The sequence below is a fragment of the Myotis daubentonii genome, chromosome X, assembly GCF_963259705.1.
Source record: "Myotis daubentonii chromosome X, mMyoDau2.1, whole genome shotgun sequence".
Lineage (NCBI taxonomy): Eukaryota > Metazoa > Chordata > Mammalia > Chiroptera > Vespertilionidae > Myotis > Myotis daubentonii.
Genome location: NC_081861.1, coordinates 59493608 through 59499607, shown reverse-complemented (window position 1 = coordinate 59499607; position 6000 = coordinate 59493608).

Below are 6000 nucleotides of genomic sequence, written 5' to 3'. Positions count from 1 at the left end.
GGCAGGGGGGCATTTGGGGGCCATCTTGCCAGCAGAGGAGGCCTGTTGGGGGTGACCTGGATGGCAGGGGAGGGCAATTGGGGGCGATTAGGCCAGCAGGGTAGGGCTGTTGGGGGAAATCAGGTCCCGAGAGGGGAGGGAAGCTGGGGGCGATCAGACCCTGCCAGTAGAGGGCATTGGGGGCCATCAGACCGGCAGTGGAGGGCATTGGGGGCCATCATGCCAGCAGGGGAGTTCAGTTAGGGGCCATCATGCCGGAAGGAGAGGGCAAATTGTGGGCGATCATGCCAGCAGGAGAGGGAAATTGGGGGTGTTCAGACCCTGGCGGGGAGGGCAGTTGAGGGAGATCAGATTCTGGCAGGGGAGGGCAGTTGAGGACCATCAGGCTGGCAGGGGGGCATCTGGGGGCCATCTTGCCAGCAGAGGAGGCCTGTTGGGGGTGACCTGGATAGCAGGGGAGGGCAATTGGGGGCAATCAGGCCTGTAGGGGAGTGCAGTTGGGGGCAATAAGGCCAGCAGGGGAAGGCTGTTGGGAGCAACCATGCCAGAAGGCAAGGGCAGTTGGGGGCCATCAGGTCCTGGCAGGGGAGGGCAGTTGAGTGTGATCAGACCTTGGCATGAGAAGGCAGTAGGAGGCGATCAGGTTGGCAGGGGAGGGCTATTGAGGGTGATCTGGCCAGCAGGGTAGGGCAGTTGTGGGCGATCAGGCCCCGGCAGGAGAGTGCAGTTAGGGGCGATCAGAACCTGTCAGGGGAGGACAGTTGTGGGCGATCATGCCAGCAGGGGTGGGCAGTTGGGGGTGATAAGACCCTAGCAGCAGAGGCTAGTTGGGGGTGATCAGGCCAGCAGTGGTGGGCAGTTGGGGGAGATCAGACCCTGGCAGGGGAGGGCAGTTGGGGGCAATTAAGTCCCTGCAGGGGAGGGTAGTTGGGGATCATCAGGCCAACAGGGGAGGGCAGTTGTGGGCAATCAGGCCCGAATGGGGGAGGGCAGTTGTAGGCGATCAGGCCAGCAAGGAAGGGCAGTTGGGGATGATCACACTCCAGCAGGGTTGGCAGTTGGGGGCGATCATGCCGGCAGGGGAGCCTGTTGGGGGTGACCAGGCCAGCAGGGGAGGGCAATTGGGGGCAATCAGGCCGGTAGGGGAGGGCAGTTGGGGACGATCAGGTCTGAAGGGTAGGGCTCTTTGGGGCGATCAGGCCCTGGCATTAGGGGGCAATGGGGACCATCAGGCTGGCAGTGGAGGGTAGTTGGGGGCCATCATGCCGGCAGGAGAGAGCAGTTGTTGGCAAACAGGCCAGCAGGAGAGGGCAGTTGGGGGCAATAAGGCTGGCAAGGGAGGGCAGTTGGTGACAGAAATGCCTCAATGGGGAAGGGCAGTTGTGGGCGATCAGGCCAGCTGGGAAGGGCAGTTGGGGGCGATCAGACCCTGGCAGGTTTGGCAATTGGGGGCAATCATGCCGGCAGGGGAGGGTAGCTGGGGCCAATCAGACCTTGGCATGGGAGGGCAGTTGAGGGCCATCAGGCCTTGGCATGGAAGGGCAGTTGGGGATGATCATGCAGGCAAGAGAGGTCAATTGTGGGCTATCAGGCTTCTGCAGGGGAGGGAAGTTGGGGATCATCAGGCTGACAGAAGAGGCGATCAGGCCCTGGTGAGTAGGCTGGCAGAGGAGGCCAGTTGGAGGCAATCAGGCCCCTGCAGGAAAGGGCAGTTGGCAGCCATTAAGCCAGCAGTGAAGGGCAGTTGTGGGCGATCAGGTTAGCAGGGGAGGGCCATTGTGGGGGATCAGGCTGGCAGGGGAGGGCAGTTGGGGGCAATCTGGCCAGCATGGGAGGGCTTTTGGAGGTGACCAGGCTGGCGGGGAGTTGGGGGTGATCAGGCCAGCAGGGAGGGGCAGTGGGGTTGATCTGACTGGCAGGGGAGAACTGTTGAAGGTGACCAAGCCAGCAGGGGAGGGCAGTTGTGGGCAATCATGCCAGCAGGGGAGCGCAGTTGGGGGCGATGAGGCCGGCAGAGGGGGGCAGTCATGGATGATCAGGCTGGCTGGGGAGGGCAGTTGGGTGTGATAAGGCTGCAGGGGAGGGCAGTTGTGGGCGATCAGACTCTGGGAAGGGAGGTCAGTTGTGGGTGATCAGGCCAGCAAGGGAGGGCTGTTGGGGGCAATCATACTGGCAGGGGAGGGCAGTTGGAGTCAATCAGAACCTGGCAGGGGAGGGCAGTTGGGGGCCATCAAGCCTGCATGGGGAGCAGTTGGGGGCGATCAGACCCTAGCAGGAGAGGGCAGTTATGGGCAATCAGGCCAGCAGAAAAGGGCTGTTGGGGGGTGACCAGGTCGGCAGGAGAGGGCTGTTGGGAGTGGCCAGGCTGGGTGGGAAGGATATTTTGGGTGATGAGACTGACTGGCAAGGGTGGGCAGTTGGGGGCGATCAGGCCCTGGCAGGGGAGGGCAGCTTGGGTAATCATTCCAGCAGGGGAGGGCAGTGGAGGCAAGCAGACCCTGGCAGGTGAAGGCAGTTGGGGGCCATCAGAACGGCAGGGGATGGCAGTTGTGGGCGATCAGGCTGACAGGGGAGGGCAGTTGGGGGTGATCTGGATGGCAGGGGAAGGCTCTTGGGGGTGACCAGGCCGGCAGGGGAGGACTGTTGGGGGTGACCAGGCCAGCAGGGGAGGGCAGTTGTGGGCAATCAGGCCAGCAGGGGAGTGCAATTTGGGGCAATCAGGCCCCGTCAGGGGAGGGTACTTGGGGGCAATCGGGCCTGTAGGGGAGGGCAGTTGGGGGTCAATCAGGCCCCAGCAGGGTTGGGCAGTTGGTGGCGATCATGCCAGCAGGGGAGAGCAGTTGCAGATGATAAGGCCAGCAGGAGAAGGCAGTTGGTGGCAATCATGCCAGCAGGGGAGGGCAATTGGGGGTGATCAGACCCCAGCAGGGGAGGGCAGTTGTGGGCAATCAGGCTGTCTGGGGAGGGCAGTTGGGGGCCATCAGACTGGCAGGTGAGGGCAATTGTGGGCAATTAGGCTGGCAGGCAGAAGGAGTTAGGGACAATCAGCCAGGCAGGCAGGCAAGCAGTTAGGAGCCAGTGATCCCATATTGTGAGAGGGATTGGGCCTAAACAGGCAGTCAGACATCCACTGACGGGTCTCAGATTAGATAGGGTGCAGGCTGGGTTGAGGGACACCTCCCTGGGCTGAGCCAGCTCAGCCAAGGGTTCAAAAGCCTGAGTGAGGGTGGTGAAGGATGAAGAAATGACAGGCAAAGAGAATAAGCTGGGTCTAGGTCAGCCGTGGGCAAACTATGGCCCTCGGGCCAGATCTGGCCTGTTTGAAATGAATAAAACTAAAAAAAAAAAAAAAGACCATACCCTTTTATGTAATGACTAGGGGCCCGGTGCACGAAATTCGTGCACTGGGTGGCGGGGGGGAGTGTCCCTCAGCCCAGCCTGCCCCCTCTCACATACTGGGAGCCCTCAGGCGTTGACCCCCATCACCCTCCAATCGCAGGATCGGCCCCTTGCCCAGGCCTGACGCCTCTGGCCTAGGCGTCTGGCCCGGGCAGCGGGGACCCGCAGCTGCAGCGGCCCCACGATCGTGGGCTTCACTTTAGGCCCAGGCAAGGGACCCCTAGCTCCTGGGACTGCCAGCTTCGACCGTGCCCAGCTCCCATCGCTGGCTCCACCCCTACTTCCTGCTATCACTGGCCAGGGTGGCAAAGGCACCTGATTCTCCGATCATGGCTGGGGGGCAGGGCAAAGGCGGCCCCAGGGCCGCCTTTGCCCTGCCCCCCAGCTCTTAGCTCCCCCCTGGGTTTCCGATCACTGTCAGTGGCAGGGGGCTTCTTCCTGCTTTCCCTTTCGCCTCCCTGCATTGTGCCTACATATGCAAATTAACCGCCATCTTGTTGGCAGTTAACTGCCAATCTTAGTTGGCAGTTAATTTGCATATAGCCCTGATTAGCCAATGAAAAGGGTAGCTTGTACACCAATTACCATTTTTCTCTTTTATTAGTGTTGATGTTTACTTTGAATTTATATTAGTTCACACAAACACTCCATCCATGCTTTTGTTCCGGCCCTCCGGTCCAGTTTAAGAACCCATTGTGGCCCTCGAGTCAAAAAGTTTGCCCACCCCTGGTCTAGGTGGATCTTCCTGTGCCTGGCTGAGGCCACAGAGAGAGATCCAGAGGCAAGCTGAGCCTTTATTTTATAGTCAGAGGTAAACAAGGTAGTGGTCACCATAGTTACAGTGTTCTTGTGAGTTTCACTTGTTTTGGCAGCACTTGCTGTACCTCCCACAGCCCATTAGCTACCTAGGAAGGATCTAGGGAGGTCATAAGGTCAAGCCTAATTATGCTAAGAGGACTGTGCCTTCTAAGCTGGGAATTATTTGTGGCTTTGCCAACAGGTCAGTCCGAGGCTTAACCCTATAGCCGCACCCTACACCTCCCCATGCACGAATTTCATGCACTGGACCTCTAGTGTCTGTATAAAGGCACTAAGGTGTGAAAGGAAGAGCAAGAAGTTCAGTGTGTCCAGAATGAGAAGTCATGGGGTAAATTATTAAAACTAATCTGAGGACATAAGTAAGGTTTGCTTGTGAAGGATTTGGTATGCTCTGTAAGGGGTTTGACTATGCTCTTTGCCAAGATGGAGCCAGTGAAAGGTTTGTTTGTTTGTTTGTTTGTTTGTTTGAAAGAAAACAACCCTCATAAAATTTTTCTTCCCTCTCTCAGTCTCTCTCTCTGTCTCTCTCTCTCTCTTTCTCTCTCTCTCTCACACACACACACTTAATACATTCACTATTTTCTAACACATGTGCTTAGAGTCAACACTTATTTTGATTTCAAGGGCCCTACAATCTTGTACTATCCTGTTTATTCAATTTTTTTCCTACTACTTCCTGTACTTCCCTCTAACCAGTTAGCCCAAACCCCTCTGACCTAACAATGAGCTCTTGTTTATATAATTTTCCTTTCTGGAGAACAGACTAAGGACTGCCTCTTCCCACGGGATGCTCAGAGAATCTTTACAGTCTCTACCAGTGGTCGGCAAACTGCGGCTCGCGAGCCACATGCGGCTCTTTGGCCCCTTGAGTGTGGCTCTTCCACAAAATACCGACTTCTGCGCATGGGCCATGAAGTTTCAATCGCATTGTACATGCACGCCCGCACGTGGTATTTTGTGGAAGAGCCACACTCAAGGGGCCAAAGAGCTGCGTGTGGCTCGCGAGCAGCAGTTTGCCGACCACTGGTCTATACCATATATTTTGGAACTTTATATGGTCTTGTACTATTTTCTAATTGTTTGTACCCTTTCTCTCCTCTACTAAACATAAACCCTCTGGAAGCTGGAGAGTAAGCTCCTTAAAATCAAGGATCACACAGTTCTTACTCACCACTGTCTCCTAGTTCATAACTTATAGTAGATACCTAAAGAAGGTCACTTCCCTAAGCATACACAATTGTAATCAAGAACATCTTTTTGAATGTCTGTCTCCTTTATTTCATCAGGGCAAGAATTTTTGTCTTTTTGGTTCACTGATGTCTCTCAGGCACCTAGAAGTGTGTGTGGCAAATAATAGGTGCTCAAAAATATTTCTTAAATTAATTATGGATCTAGATTTCAGAAATTTTTGTTTGCCTACCATCCTTAACACAGTAGATGTTTGATAAATTTATTGAATTAATGAGGCCACAATCATATCTTCAGCTTCTTTATACCACTATCACTGTTGAACACATGGTAGACACTCAATTCATATTTATGATTGATAGATTGGAAATTAAATAGGCTTGTTACTGAACTTTTTGTTATCATAGCTGAAAAGAAGTTACCAATTTGTTTGCACATACAGGGAAGAACACCTTTCTATAGCAGTTAAAATATTTCTACTATGACCACTGATTTTTTTAAGGATGGAAATGTCAACTCTGAGGTGACAGAGAATATAAGGAGTTGGCCTGCACTATAGTAGAATAGTTATCAGATACTAAAAAGAAATCTCGC